The following is a 16516-nucleotide window of genomic DNA, read 5'->3' on the forward strand; positions in this document are numbered from 1 at the left end:
CTGCGGAGAACAGAGTTCAAAATGGCCGCCCTTAAAGGGGCAGGCAAACTTTTTGTTTGTTTGCTTGGTTTGGTTTTTTTTGCTCAATAACTTTCCCCTGACTTTTTTTTTTCTTGGTGTTCCTAATAAAAAAAAATATTGTTTGGTGTTCCTTAGTCTTAAGAAGTTTAAGAAACACCACTCTAGAGTCTGCCTTCTAAAAGACATTTAAGTCGTCCCTTCTGATCACAATGGCCCCTTTTGGCCTTGGAAAGAATCTACAGGTAGCTCGCATCTCTCTCTCTCTCTCTCTCCTAGTCACGAGTAAATGGGTTTTTTTTTTAATGGTGATCACTGCCCTGTGTGTAACCACCTCTATTTCTCCATGATCGTTGCTGGTGAATCTACCCTCAACATATTCCCAAAGCGGGGAATGCTCCGGCTTGGTACACTCTGTGTGTGCTAACGCTGGGCTACCCCGGCAGCACATGTGCAGAATGAGTGTTACCTGCTTTGCCAAATGCCAGTCTGAGGGGATGGAGTCACACTTGGTTACATCGTACAGCACTGACCTAAGTGGGGCCATTGTACGGTGGGAAGGGAGCAGATTCAGCCTCTGGTGCCAGAGCACAGAAGAGACTTGCTGGGGACCTCATCTTCCACAGGAAGAGCAGAGCTAACAGGGAACAAAAGGACAAATATTTTATTTCAAAAGTGTCAGGAAGTTTGATTAATTTATTCACAAACCATTTCCCCAGATCCACAAGCTGAGCAAACTGTGAAAATGATCTTGCTTGAATAATTCATTCCAATTATTATCCTCTCCCTCCCTAGGAGAGGGTAGGCCCACGGGTCAGTGAAGAGGGAGAAACAGTAGCAGGAAACTTGAAAATGGCAGAGATGCTCAATGACTTCTTTGTTTCGGTCTTTATCGAGAAGTCTGAAGGAATGCCTAACATAGTGAATGCTAGTGGGAAGGGGGTAATTTTAGAAGGTAAAATAAAAAAAGAACAAGTTAAAAATCACCTAGAAAAGTTAGATGCCTGCAAGTCACCAGGGCCTGATGAAATGCAACATAGAATATTCAAGGAGCTGATAGAGGAGGTATCTGAGCCTCTAGCTACCATCTTTGGAAAATCATGGGAGAAAGGAGAGATTCCAGAGGATTGGAAAAGGGCAAATCTAGTGCCCATCTACAAAAAGGGAAATAAGAACAACTCAGGAAGCTACAGACCAGTTAGTTTAACTTCTGTGCCAGGGAAGATAATGGAGCAAGTAATTAAGGAAATCATCTGTAAACACTTGGAAATTGGCAAGGTGATAGGGAACCGCCAGCATGGATTTGTAAAGGATGTCATAAGGAGGAGGGAGAAAACTTGTTCATCTTGGCCTCTGGGGATAGAACAAGAAGCAATGGGCTTAAACTGCAGCAAGGGTATGTCTACACTAGTGCGAACTAGCGGGGTAATGTATGCATACCGAACGTGCAAATGAAGCCCGGGATTTGAATTTCCCGGGCTTTATTTGCATAAGCCGGCCGGCACCATTTTTAAATGCCGGCTTGTTCAAACCCCGTGCCGCGCGGCTACACGCGGCACGGGCTAGATAGTTCGGACTAGCAAGCTATTCCGAACTATCTGTACGCCTTCCAGTCCTAGTATTCTATGAGTCTATGATTCTAGTCCGCCAGCACCAGGTCCCCCCTTCTGGCGAGCGGGAGGCGCCTTTCCATGAAGCTGCTAGAGCTGTGCCAGGTGAGAGTTGCACCTTCTACATCTCCCCGAGTATTTCCCCATGAGTATAAGTGCCATGGGGTGTGGTGTGGGGAAGGAAGGAAGGAGAGGCGAGGGGTGGGGGGCGGGAAGCAGACATTGGCCTAGCATGGGAACATGCCATGCACAGGAAGAATTTAAAGGAAGTACAAGGGTGCTGGAGAGAGAGCTCAAAAAGCACACAGGGCGGAGAGGCTCAAAACAGGTGAAGAGTCCTGACTTCTCCTGTGGAACCGGAAGAAGCCGATGGGTTTAGTTTCACCCCACCCTGGAGTAGAGACAGGCCTAGAAGAGACAGCGCTGTCTTTTCCTCATTGGGTAGGGAGGGGCTTTCGTCTCAAAGCCAGAGACAGCTTTACCATGGAAGTGGAAATAATATTTAGTTTGCAGCCGCTTGCCAGGCTCTCTTGGCTGCCTCTGGCTATCCAGATGCTAGAACAGCCTTCCCCAGTTGGCTGGGCTCCCACTGCATTGGCTGCGTGCAGCAGCCAGCACTGCAGCTCAGACTCACACCAGAGAGGAGCCCAGCTCTTTTCCGTCCGTGTGGTTGGATGCTACTGGTGGCCCGCAGGGCTGGACACTAATCACTGACTATGAGCAGGCCTCTCACCTTCCCCAGCACAGACACTCAGCCTGGCCTTGGGGGCTGGAAAATCCATAGAACGACTCGGCTAAACTTTAGGGCCTAGCTCATGAGTACAGAGGAATTTGCACTGAAGCTGCCCTGTTAGCCATGATCAGCTGTCAACGTGCGGCAGAGCCAGCTCCTCTGCTGGGCAGCTCGAACGCCCTCCACAAGGTCATCAATGATCAAGTGGGCAAAACCAGGGCCCAAGCACCACAGACAGATCCTAGCGCTGACACCAACGCCGTCAGCGAGCTCCCTGGATCATCTTGGCCGATGTGACCGACTTGGCTATTTGAAGCTCAACTCAGAGGCTTGGTGGTAGGTGCTTCATTTTAACGCACTCCGATATAAAGCACCAGCCTTGCCCAACAGGGACCTCCGCCACAACATGGGGCCTCCGCCATCTTTAGAACGGGAAGACGGACGTTTTGACGTTGCTGATTGGTGCAGTCAGTCTGACCTGAAGCTCCAAGCCAGCAGTGGGCTGGAAATAAGGGCAGGCCTGTTTCCCAGCGAGGCTGAGACGAGTTTCAGAGTGCTGGGGAGGAGTCACAGCACTGGGCAGAACGTGCGCACACTGGCTTCCAGCAGCCCTCCTCCCTGGCACCGTGTAGCAGGCCCGCTGCCCTTCTCAGACTGTCTCCACGGGCAGGAGAGGTGAGAACCAGCCATGGTGCTGGCCCTTGCTCTAGCCTGGCCACTCCGCCTTCTAGCCCAAGCACAGCCAAGCCAGCATTGGCCTTGCCCTCTCATCTTCTGCCTGGGCCCAGTGGTTACTGACTGGGGGTTTCACCGACTGCAGTGGCAGCACTTGTGTTGGGAAGCGCTGGGTTGCTTCACAAGGGCAGTACATGCCCACCCAGCCCATCAGCATCGCCAGTGGCTGGCTGAGCCTCCCCAACTCCCCAGGGACTGGGCTCAGAGGTGAGGGACGTCCCTTATTTACAGGGCTAGCCCAGGTACCAATGGAAGCAGAGCCTGTGGGGCTCACCCCACGGACGGGGACTTGGGGGGGGGGGGTGAATGGAGAAGAGATAAAACGAGGCCTGTCGTTCCCTCGGTGGCAGGGGGATATATTGGGAAAGGGGAGAGGTGGGACTAGCACATCACAAAGTCCAGCCCGCTTGTGTGCAGAGTACCCAGTAGCGGCAGGTTTCTGGTAACCGCGTTACACGCTGTGTGTCGTAGAGCCTCAGCGCTTTGAGTTACATCTGGTCTCTTCCCACATTCAGCCGTTGCCCCCGCGCTCTGCGTGTGGGGCTCTGGGCACCTCACCAACTTCCCGCATTTGCTAGAAGCAATTTCCAGTTGTACTTTTCACCCAGTGTATTTTAATTGCCAAGGAAAACAGGCCTTTCTGGCTTCTTTTATTCATCGCCGCTATTCATTCTCTCTCTTCATCTCCAACCACCTGCTGAGTTACATCTCCTTAGAATTACACAGCTATTATATTTCAGGGGGAGATTAGTTCATCTGTGTTTCCGTGGTTTCACTAGGTCGTTAATGGCTGTTTCAGGCTGACTTTGAGCAGTGCCTGATGTATGAGACTGCAGATTACAGTGGCACTGGCTGGCATTGCTGGAACAAAGGGTTTGTTAATATTTTGATGACAAGCCCCAGCTGTCCCCGGTTTACGAATCCGGGCATTGTCTTCCCTGCAGAGTCAACTCACGCTCTGTCTAAGCCTCCCTCGGTCTCACCCACAAATGTACTTTTTGTGTCAGTGCAGGAACCCCAGCGAGCTCCACCTGGCTCGCTGTGTAGGGCAGAAACCTGGCTCTGCCTTCACTTGGCACCTGCCCTTTGCAGAGGATGCAGTGCTGGGAGTCCTGTAGGACCTTCCCACAATTCCCACCACAGGACAGAGGTTCGAGTACAACCGGGGAGGGAATTCTACCTCATCTCTGCCAGAGACCAATGGGACAGGCCCCAAGACAAGTGCACAACAGGGAGGACCCAGCCATGGGGCACAGCTGTGCCATGAGGTTGCCGACACCAGGGCTAGTGTGTGGACAACTTGGCTAACAGGGCAGCGAAGACACCCCCAACCTTCCCCCAAAAAGCTGCTGCGATGCCCAAACAACCTACAATCTCAGTGATGGCTGTTTCTGAAACCAGATGGGACTGAGCTGGATTCACTGGTGCAGTGAGTCCAGTTGTCAGTGGCACGAGGGAGAAGACACTTGTTTTTGTGATGTTTCAGGCTGTTTTGTCCTTTTCCTGGGACCCAAACGTTGATTTTGACGGTTTTGACCAGCTCCAGTCATTTGGCGCTTTTTTAAAAAAATCTTGATTACTCCCATTCAAAGCTTGCTGACCTTCGAGGCGCCAGCACTGATTCTGGTTCATTAGAAAACACAATGTAGAAAACCAAAAGCAACCACTCGTCTCCTAAGTGATGGCAGTGGGCTCCTCACCCAGGGTAGCAATATCACCCTGGCTGGCCCCACCATGTATCACACAGCTGTTAAGCCACCTAAGCCCCAAATGACTCACGTCCGTCATTTCTGCAGCCGGGGGAGGAGCCGCTCCCTGTGCGGTCGCAGAGGATAATCGAGTGCCAGCGCAAACAGCGGGATCTCCAGGTGACCATATTATCACACGCTAATTACAAAAAACAGCTGGAAAGAGAAGCTGCAGGGCTTAGTTTCATTTACAACTTTGATACCTGCAACAGAGGTTTGAACAAAGACCTTAACTGGATCACCCGCTACATTCCACATCCCAATGCCATAAATGGCCAAACTTAAGAGTACTCAGAACCTACTACCAGCTTCATTTAGCATGGGCACTCGGACTGACTAGTGTGTTCCCAGTTTTTTCTCCTTTCCTTCCCCCCACCCTCTCCCCCTTTCTGCTATTTATTTGGAACCTGGAGACCCCTTAACTCCACTCATCTGAAGAAGTGGGTTATATCCACAAAAACTCAGGATCCCATCAACATGTTCTGTTCGTCTCTATGGTGCTGCAGGACCATTCACTGGTTTTTTAAGTGTTTTTCGGTTACCAGTGAACACGGCTCCCCCCCGAGACAGCACAAGCCGCAAGACAGTAAGATGCTGTTCGACATGCGAGCGAAGAGCCAGCCACGGCCTGCGTGAGGCAACGCAGCTACATGAAACTGTTCTAATGCTTTTTCTCTTCCCCGGCATCTGAAAGAATAAGAGGGAATGTGGCAATAGCATAGCGCGTAAGAGACTTGACTTTCTAGGGGCATTTTACTCCCTTAAATACCAAAGAGCCGCTCGGGTTGATTGTGTCAGCGATCGCAAGATACCGGGTCACAGATTATTGAACGGTGCCTTTTAATCCAATGGGCTTTCAAGGATCTTTTACTGGCGCTCAAGCCACGTCTCAGACATTTCCAATGAGAACGGACTGCCTGGACTCTGCAAAATCTGTAACATTGCCAGTGAAATCAGACAGCTCCGCCTCGCCTCTGTGCTCCTTCTCCCACCATTTGAAAGACAAACGAAGCCACCACACTGCAGTGCTGAGATCCCGCAGGGCTGCACAGAAGCTCAGAGATCCATAGCCCCTTCCACTGCGCAGTGACTAGCCACTGGAGACCTGAGAGCGGTCCAGTACTTAAGCACAAAGGCGCAGGGTAAGGCTTGTTGTTATTTCTATAACAGTAGCGCCTTCCGTTTCCATACAGGATCAGGGCCCTCTTGTGAAGCCAAGTGAAACTGTGAGGAAGAGGCAGGTACTGCTCATGGAATCTGGCCCAAACAGGGTCCATGGTGTAAAACGCTAACGGGTGCTAGGCACAGGCTGGAAACACGTCCCATAGGAGCGGTAACAGAACATCTTGGTGTGAGCACCCTCCCTGCAGATAAGAGACACTCTGACCCAACTTCAGGATGGGGTCTACCCTGACGGCAGGATAGGCAATGACCCAACCCCCACGTAGAAGGGAATGGGTGATATGTATGGACACCAGAGGGAGGCAACCGGATACGTCAGGAGTGATGCGGAACTTGTTTGTACCTGTGTATAAAAACCTATCCCAAGGGAGTTGTCTTTGTCTAAGCTAGGAGGCAGTAGAAGAATCCATGGTACAAACGAAGCTGAGCCCATTATAACAAGCATAAATGTCTTAGAGTAGCAGCTGTGTTAGTTTGTAACATAAAAAACAAACCAGCCAAAAAGTTGTCCTGTAGCACCTTTGGCTACGTCTACACAGTAGCGGTATGTCGGAATAATGTCAGTTATTCTGAAATAATGTAGTGTGTCACAGAAAACTCATTATTTCAAAATAAATACAAAATAACGGCTTCTTACTCCAACTTCTGTAAACCTCATTGTATGAGGAGTAAGGGAAGTCAGGGGAAGAGTGCTCGGTTTCGAAATAACTGCTGTGTAGACAGCACCAAAGGTCAAAATAAGCTATTTTGACTTGAGCTACACTAATTGCGTAGCTTAACTTGTGTAGCTTATTTTGTGTTTAGCCCTTTTGTGTAGATGTTTAACAAATATACATTTAAAAAAAGGGAGAATCTCCCCTTCTCCCTTCTTTTTCTGTTACATTATATGAGGTTCCCCATTTTTTCTCCACTCTCATCTGAGGAAGTGGGTTTTGGCCATGAAAGCTCATGGTAGAATATATATGTATTCTGTTAGTCTGTAAGGGGCTACAGACTACTTTTTTTTAAGCATAAATGTGTCGGCCTAACTGTAGACACTGATCTGGGGAAACTAGGACCATGTTTGTTTACAATAAACCTGACGTGGTGCTGTCAATCCTTTGGGGTCTTGCTATGGGCATGTCTACACAGCAGGGCAAAAGTTGAATTAAGCTATGTCAATTGCGTAGCTTACGTTGAAATAGCTTAGTTCGGCTTTTGGCACTGTCTGCACAGCAGGAAGTCGAAGGCAGAACCTGCTTCCTTCGACTTCCCTTACTCCTCGTAAAATGAGGGTTACAGGAGCCAGAGTAAGAAGTTCTCCAGATGGCCGTTATTTCGACATAATGCTTTGCTATTCCGAAATAACACTGCGCTCTTTGCTATTCCGAAATAACACTGTTGAGCAGACATAGCTTTGAAGTCTGTTGTATGTGCTCATCTGTGCAGGGCCAGTAGAGTACACAGGAGCAAGCCCACAGTCCAACGATCTTCATCATCGGACTGAGCAAGATCCCATCCGGACACCACACCGGTGACTTCTGACAATCACTCTGAAATGGGTAGCAGCAAATTTTAAGTTTTGTTTCATAAATACCTTCCATTAGCATGGAGAACACAGCCCTCAATGCTTGTCTACACTTATGGTGCATCTACAGTGCAACCCTATTCTGAAATAACTTAGTTCGCGTCTACACAGCAGGCAGATATTTCGAAATAGTGTCAAAATACTGCCACGCTGGAGGACTTCTTACACTGACTCCTGTAACCCTCATTGTACAAGGAATAAGGGAAGCCGGAGGAAGAGTGCTCTATTTCAAAATAAGCGCTGTGTGGATACTCCCTATTTTGAAATAAGATATGCAATTGACGTAGCTCAATTTGCGTAGCTTGTTTCGAGTTAAGCCCTGCAGTGTAGACACACTCTTACAGTGCTGCACCAGTGCTGGCGTGCCTCTGTAGTGTTTCCCGAAAACGCAACTTATGCTGGCAGGAGAGTTTCTCTCTACGACACAGATCCTCCAGGGCCCAAGAGGCAGTAGCTATGTCCATCAACGTAGTACTGTCTACACTGGCAGTTAGGTTGATGTAACTGTCACCAAGTGGTGTGGATTTGAGTGACATGTTTACACTGATATAAGTGGGTAGAGTAAGTCTTATTGAGCTAAACCATGAGCCAGCTGTATGTCACTAGCCCAGTGCAGGACTTGTATTGATGATTAATCAAAACTACAAACAGCAAATTGTGGAGCCAAAATACTGTATTTGTTGCTATGATTAGTACTAACCACTGTCCTATTACTAACTGGAGCGGAGAATTCTGAGCGAGGCCTGGCAAGCCTTAACCTCGCACACTCCCAGAGGAAAGTTTCAGACCTTTCCAGATCAGAGACGACGCGCCAAGACTCAGAAATGTAGCCTCTGGCTTGATGGCATTCCGGCCATGGGTTCATTAGCATTTATGAGCCAAGCAAGGCAAGATCAAGGAGAAAATAGTGAACTCAGTGCAGAATCTGCTCATTTCCAAACCAACAGCTGCAAGGGGAAAGAGGATAACTCCAGTGGCGCTTTAAGCTGCTTTGAAGAAGTTTTTCCAAAGCGTCTAGTGATTTGGTGTGCTTCATCTGAGGTGTCAAACTCGAGACCCAAACTTGCTTGTCACTGCGGAAATGTCCCTTCAGTGCTCATATAAACTAGTGAGAAGAGAAGGAACTACACCGTGATCACAAATCCCCATTTCCACAGACACTACCTTCCCCTTAAGGCTTTAGCGGCTTTTCTGCCGAGCCTTATTTTTCTACATTCAGGACCAGCCGGCCAATGCAAACCAGAAAGCTGTGTGTTAGTGCTTCCGCCAGCAAGCAGTGAGTTGTGCAGGGACATGGCCTCTGTGCTCTCTTGCACAGATGTCTGATCTTAGGAGATTCAGCAACCTAAACAGAACGTCTGGAGTCAAACTTCTCACACACCCACATATGGTCAATGATAACGGCAAAGAAAAGGTTTTTAACATCCTGGAGAACTTCATGCTTGAGCATATGGATGTTTTTAGTTGGAACATCACAAACAAATGAAGTCTGACTTTTGCTAAGGACAGCCAGAGCACCCTGCTAATATCTCTTTTGCCCTGATACAATGGGTCCATTGGAAAGATGTTTATTTTCACAACATCACAAACTCCAACCCCAACATGGCCATGTCATTGCAATTTTTCCACACATTTTATTTTTATGTCTCCTATCTTTCAGTGCAGTTTAATTTCCCTGATGTACAGAAGCAGGCTACCCGTCTGCACTAAAGCACAGCCCTAGACTGGAAATAATAAAAAATGAGAAATTGCAAATGAAAATCTTAATAGTCGCAGTCATTAAAATGGATCCTACTCTCCCAGGCTCTGTAGGTTCTGGAACATCAACCCTGAGTAACTACAGACACCAGAGAAAATGAAGCGCTCTCTGAGGCAGCTGTCGTTAGTCCAGGAAAAGAAAAGGCGCCGTTCTGCTGAGTGCCAACCCGAAAGAGAAGTGAGACGTGGACCAACACGGCAGAGTCTCTTCTGCAGCGGGCAAGTGTCAGCATCTGATGATGCCCAGGGCTCTCAGGAAATTCCCCTTGCTTCCGATGGATGGGTGGGCCTGGCATTTTGAAAATATTCAATTCCATCTGTATGCCTCCTCCACATTCAGGGTATGTCTAGACTGCACCCCTCTGCCAGCAGAGGGATGCAGATTAGGCTGGGCGAAATTGCTAATGAAGCGGGGATTTAAATATCCCGAGCTTCATTAGCATAAAAATGGCCACCGCTTCTTTTCATCACGGAGCTTTGTCGGAGAAGAGCGGAAGCCTAGAGGCTGATCTATCGCTAATAAAGCCTCTTCCGCTTGACCCCTTATGCCTCGTAAAACGAGGAGTACAGAACACAAAGATGGGTTACCCTAGCTGTGACGGCGCGTTGGGGGTCCCCCGTCTCCTGCACCCCGAAATGGCACAAACAGACTCCACCAGCCAGTGGAATTGAGGGTGGTTTATTGCTCCTCCAGGATACAGCACAGCACAGATGTCATCTGGTTACAGGAACTGGGGCTAAGAGGCCTCAGTGCTCCCCTTGAGATAGGGGAGTCCCAGCCCCCTCCCCAGCTCCTTCTCCCCTGCTTTCCAGACAGGAACTAACTCTACCTCTCCCAGCCCTGCCCCCAGCCCGGGCAGCATCCACCTTCCTTTGTTTCTCCCCATGGGGGGCCGCAGGTCAGACAGGTTTTTGAGTCACCTTTGCATAATGAGGTTTTCCCTGCTGGGTCTTGCTCCAGACAGCAGAGGTCACCACAGCCCAGCAAGTACCCCCACTATGTCACACTAGCCCTGTGGTTCTCAAAGTGAGGCCCATAGACCATTAGTGGTTCATGACTGTCTTGCACGTGGGCTGTGGGCTCGGGGCTCCCCCTCTCCTCCCCGCAGTGAGGAGCCTCAGCCTCACGCCCACTTCCCCGTGAGATTGGAGCGCCAGTGCCGGTTTCCCATCATGGCGGGAGGGTGAGCCTCATGGGCCGGATCCAGCTTGCGGAGGAAGGAATTGGCTCCACGTGATGCTGCTCCTCCTCCCCCTGGCACCCAGACCCCCACCCCTTCCTGCACCCATTGTGTCACTGTGGGTGGTTGGCTGGGGGTCTGCACAAAGGTCTGTGTTGAGCCACGGGCCAATAAGTTTGAGAACTACTGCCCTAGCCCTTAGACCCGTGGTCCCCAACACGGTGCCCACGGGCGCCATGGCGCCCGCGGGGGCATTTCAATGAGCCCGCCAGGTGCTCGGGGCTGGCCTGGCCCCGGGCACATGGCGCAAGGGGGCTTGCGGGGGGAGCGCCGGCCCCGGGCGCGCGGCACTCAGTGGGAGGGGGGGAGCGCCAGGCGCGCAGCACTCGGCGGGAGGGGGGAGTGCCGGCCCCGGGTGCGCGGCACTCGGCGGCGGGGAGAGGGGCGGGGGGAGCGCCGGCCCCAGGCGCGCGGCCCTTGGAGGGGGCCCTGCCCCCGGACGCGTGGCCCTTGGAGGGGGCCCTGCCCCCGGGCGCGCAGCTATGGGGGGGCCACGCCCCCGGGCGCGCTAGTGTCCCCGCCCCCTGGCGCCCGGCAGGCAAACGGCCACGCCCCCTGGCGCCCAACAACCTCAAAAGGTTGGGGACCACTGCCTTAGACAGTGGTTCCCAGCCTGTGGTCTGCTGACCCCTGGGGGGTGTGCGAGGGCACTGGGGGGGGGGGGGACTGCGGAAAGTTTTTAAAAGTAAGGATCGCAATGGGCCCCATCTTTTCTTTTCTTTTCCTTTTCTTCTCCCCACCCCCCGGGAAGGGGGGAGGAAACAGCAGCTATGCATGCTGGGATGCGACTTGCTTTTGATCCTGTTCTCTGAAAGCTAAGGGAGTGAGGGGAAAGTGCCTGCATGCTGTGCATGACCCCCACGCCTGACTGCTGCCCCCTGCATTCTGGGTTGCGGCTTGCTTTGGATCCCATTCCCCAGATGCTAAGGGAGTGAGGGGAAAGTGCCTGCATCCCGGGCATGCCTCTCACACACCAGCCAGGCATGAGAGGCATGCACAGCCTGCAAGTGCTTTCCCTGTGCTCCCTTAGCTTCCGGAGAACAGGAGCAAAAGCAAGCCACATCCCAGAATGCACAGCTGCTACCCACCCCCCTCACCCCGCATCCCGCACTCCCAAAGTTCTACCCTTGCCCCCTGCATCTGTGCTCTGGAATTGGCCTATAAACAGGTCAGTCACTTTTTATCATTTTCACCCACTTTTTTGAATACATCACCCAGCGCTAACTGTTCACAAGCTATTAGAATGGCGAGAAGGATTTAGTTAGGTGAGAAAAAATGGATCATTTGGAAGGGTGGCCCGTGAAATTGTAATAGATTGGCAAGGGGTCTGTATGCTTGAGAACCACTCCCTTAGGACATAAAACCCTGAATCCCGGATTCTGAAATTATGCTAATTGGTGCAGCTAAGAGATACTAGAAATATGCAAGCTGATGTACTGCACAGCAGAAATGGCTTGGTACAGTCTGAAGTTTACTTACTCTTGCCTTTTTTGTAGCTGCTTTCTTAAGCAGTTCTTTTAAACTTTAATAAATTCCATAAACACGCTATATTCCAAATACCCCTCTTCATACCACTCCTAACAGCGGCAGCAAGAAAAATCTATAAATGACTCAGGAGGACAGTCACTCAAAGTAAATGCAGCCTTTAACAATAAATGCAGGGGCACTTTACAACTCTGCCTGAATCACTTTTAGCTTTATTAAAAGGGGATCGATATCAGCAGGATAAAGATTATGCAACTTTGGAAGAGAAAGACACTCCCAAATAAGTCGCTTAGGAACAGGCATTGCATTTGAGTTAGAATTGATTTTCACTCCTCAAAAAGAGCCAAGCTTGTCAGTAACAGTGACAGTAGCAGGAACTGCAGTCTCCAATTTTTAAATAAAAAGAGAGAGATTATTTGCATACATAGCCAGTTCAAATCTAAGAGCTTCAATGCCTTCACCAAGAAAATCCTTTCTAGTATGTAAACACATCCCTAGTACGTATATCAAGATGTCAATAGTAATTCAGCTGAAATCTAGCTTGCATTTTATACATGAATATCAGTTATCTGGAAATCCAACTACAGCAGCATATACCACTCAGCTTATGCACACTTTCAGGCCAGTTCATAAATAAGCAAACACAACAGCGAGAAATTTGAAACAACAGCAAACGATTCAGAGCAACAGCCATTCTAGAATGAACCGTGAGACCAGGAAGAGGGAGTTGCTAACACGCTTCCCTTCACACAAGCATTGAGACAATTCCATTTTGCGCAAAGATGCGAATTCTCCCTGCATTCTTAGGGTAAGACATTTGTATCAGTTTTAAAACTTCAGCACATGTTACAGGGGACAACACAGAGCTGGGATAAAAACCAATAATCATCACAGTGAGACACCTCGCAATGTATTTGTAAATTTGCCCCTTTCATACATATATCCCCATTTTAAAAAAAAAGATCAATAAAAATACAAAATCTTCCCACATTCGTTTTAATGGAGACTCTGTAAACCTGCTACAACATTTTTAGGCAGCGTAGCATGTGACCTCCCCCACATACTAGCATCCCATTAGTGCAGTTAGCCAGGCGCATCCCTCCCTGTCGCTGCAGGAAGCAGCTCTCCAGAGATCCTGCTCAATATCCATTACAATCCAAAGGAGAAAGAGAGAGTCGGGAAAAGAGGCTGCAGGAGCAGACCCACCTGTCACAAAACTGGCTCGCTCAAGAGACAGGATCCGTCTTTTGTTACCTATGATTGAGCGTGTCCCCCAGGGACAAAAGGGTTTGTACTCCCAGAAACTGCTTACCTCCACTTCCTCTGGTTCCAGGACTCCCAAACGTCCTCTGCTCAGCAGGGGTTGGTTGGAGAGGAGAGACACCCCTGTAAAAGCATCTAATTAGAGCCTGGAAGTTGGTCTGGTCGCAAGTGCTGTTGCTGATCCAACTGCTAACCTTTGACCTCGTCCATCTCAAACCTTGGGCCTTCGAACACTCAGTAGGAACCTCGGCTTGATCCTGTTGCCCCAACTTTCAATTCACTCCCTTTTCCCTCCCTGGGTTACTCGGGGCAGGTCACACTCACAGCTGTGCCTGGGCACCTGATGGGTTTTGACATCAAAGGAGGTCCTGCGTACCCCAGTGGTGATGTTCCCTATCCACCCCCTTGCTGCAGGCCCTTGCTCATAAAGAACATACAATGGCAGCGCCTCCAACTGGCTGGCCTTGTGCACACTTACTGGTGTGCCTTGGGAGCCTCCAGGAATAACATTATTCCAGCAATCAGCTGGATCTAACTCCAGGACAGCAATTACAAATTATAAATACTGTACATCTCATTGATTCCATTGGAATGAACACAGCTTTATGGAACAACTTAAAGAAACAGGGTTAACAGTGAATACAATTAACAAAGTGCACAGAAATAATAGGAACGTCTCTATCTGGCATTTGCACTGCCACCATGTATCCTCTGGACTCAGAGTTCCAGACGCTTGGTTGGGTGGGCACGCTTGCAGATCTGGAGTGGAGGTTCTCTGTAGGTTGAGTGTGTTAGTCCAAGGTGTGTATCCAGCTGCAAAGTCCCTCTGCCCCCGGAGCAGACTCCATCAAATGCCAGCAGTTCTGGTTCCCTGGGCCGGACACGCTGCCTCTCTTTAGGCCCAGAGTTAGTCTATATCACTGAGGTCTGTCCCAGGCAGCACTTTCCCAAAGAGCCCATTTACTTACAGCCACCTCCCGTGTGCTGGTTTGTGTGGCCAGAGTCTCTCCCCTCTAGGGCAATCAACAGCCCCTGAAGCAGCCTGCTAGATCCAAGGCTGTAGCTGCAACACAACAGCTCCTGGTCTGTTCCACAGCAGCCTCTTCCACAGCAGCCTGGCTCCCCCTCCCCAAAATGCAGAGCCCCCGACTGCCGAACCCCTCTCTCCACATGCCCAGACAAGCCTTCTTTTCCTGATTTCCCCAAGGGCTCATGGGAGTTGTAGTCTCTAGGGCTAGATTGCAGCACACAGGATCCTCCCAGAAAAAGTCAGAGGCACCTTTAGTAAGGGGACTACACCTGTCACTACAGGACTGACTCACTCTCGCTCCTTAACTTTTACAAAGCCACCCTCGCCAAGCTTACCCGCGGCTGTGGCAGGGGGGTACACTGAGCAAAGCTGGCTGAAACTCATGAGAATTTCCATCCTGGGAGAAATTCCACTATGGAAACTTTTGCTTCCATCACTGATAGGGCCAGAAGTGGAAATATCAATATTTCCCCAGGAATGGAAAACTCCTGGGGAGGGGCCTTCACAATTGTTGACTGTAAAAAAAGCTTTTAGTCCTTTCCAGAGCCAAACCCCTTGTTGTACAAACCTGCTCTGAGACCACCTGGCCACTCAGCTGCTTCCTCCCTCTGTCCTGGGCTCCCAGTGGAGCTGTCTCCCATAATGCACCACCCCAGTCCAACCAGAAGGGAGGCCACAAGTATCATGGGAGATGTAGTCCAAGCACCTCATGCCTCATTCTCCCAAATAGGCCAGATTTCAGCTCCCACATGGTACCAGGAGCTCAGGCAGGCACAGGTCACTGATACTGAATCCCCCCTCCCCCTTCCAGTTCTCCCAAGAAGGGGGAAAGTCCAAAGAAAAATCAGAAGTTTCCCTACATGAGAAACTTTCTGCAGGAAGAGTTTGGACTAGCTCTAGCTGGATCACCTTCTACTGCCCTTCCCCTTCAGCTGAACGTCTGATTGAAAAGGGGAAAAATCTCTGTGCAGCTGTAACCCACACACCTAGTGTGGTGCACTGGCCCATGCAGCGGCACTTAGAGCACAGCAACAGATAAGCCCAAGAGATGAGTCCTCCAGGGTTGCGAGGCAGCTGGCTTTTAGCTCAGAGGGTAGAGGCTCCTATACTAAGTTCCAAAGGGCCCAGGTTCAAATCTACGTCCTGGCAGCTCATCTAGGATCTCTGAAGCTCAGTGGAGATTCCTCACCTAGGGGAAATATGTAACCACATGCCTAGGCTATGTCTACAGTGAAGGCTTCTTGCTCAAGAACTTCTTGTGGAAGAGATCTTCCCCAGAAAGTTCTTGTGCAAGAGCCTGTCTACACTGCCATGAGCTTTTGCACAAGAAAGACCATCAAAGCTCCTATGCTTTTTCCAAGAGGGGTTTCTTGCACAAGGAACCTCTGGTGTCCGTCCACACACGCCTTTTTGCACAAGAGCTCTTGCGCAAAAAGGCTTATTCCTTGTGGAAAGAGGAATAACTCTTGTGCAAAAAGCCCTGTCTTCTGACAATCTACTGTACCTTTTCTTGGTCAGAAACATGCTTGTAGTGTGAACGCTCTGCAAGGTTTTGTGCAAAAATTTCTGGTTGTGTGCAAAAACTCTGCAGTGTAGACAGCTAGTGTGGGTCACGCTCTCATTCGGTGGGATTTAAAACCAAGTAACAGAGACGAAGGAGCAAGCTGTACAGCAAGGGCTGAGTGGCAGCTGGCTTCTAGCTCTGAGGGTAGAGGCTTCTCTACTAAGTTTCAAAGATTCCCCGGTTCAAATCTGCCTGGTGCCAATTTACACATTGGTGGAAGTTCTCTGCTTAGCTGCTCCAGGTGCTGTCATGCTGTTAGCAGGCCCCTGGAACCAGGGCTGGCCCACAACATTGTGGCACCTGATGCAGGGAGCTCACACGATGCCCCCTCACTTTGGCCAAAACTTTGAAAATTCTCTGGGTCCTAGTAGCATGTCCCCCTGGAGTCTGGCACCTGAGGCAGCTGCCTCAGTTCACCTCATGGTAAGGCTGGCCCTGGTGAGTACAGGGAGTGCTCAGGGGCAAGGTGGAACATTTTAGCCCTCACGCTACGTATTCTGTGGAGCAAAGTCGCCTGCTGGGTCCCACAAGAGCCCCTCCCTCTGCATGCATCTGGCGGCCCTGAAATACGGGCTGGGCAGC

General features: G+C 50.1%; 1 long non-coding RNA gene across 2 annotated transcripts in view; it reads right to left on the reverse strand.

The window, feature by feature from the left end:
• Window positions 1–14986, reverse strand: part of LOC142829042 (uncharacterized) — a 210116-nt gene extending 195130 nt beyond the window's left edge. For both annotated transcript variants that reach the window (XR_012903238.1, XR_012903239.1), the window contains exons 1-2: window positions 14939–14986; window positions 13390–13463 (exon numbers count right to left, since the gene is read on the reverse strand). This is a non-coding gene — a long non-coding RNA (uncharacterized LOC142829042). The remainder of the gene's footprint in view (window positions 1–13389; window positions 13464–14938) is intronic.
• Between the last annotated feature and the right edge of the window lie 1530 nt (window positions 14987–16516).

This window comes from Pelodiscus sinensis, chromosome 4, assembly GCF_049634645.1.
Source record: "Pelodiscus sinensis isolate JC-2024 chromosome 4, ASM4963464v1, whole genome shotgun sequence".
Classification (NCBI taxonomy): Eukaryota; Metazoa; Chordata; order Testudines; family Trionychidae; genus Pelodiscus; species Pelodiscus sinensis.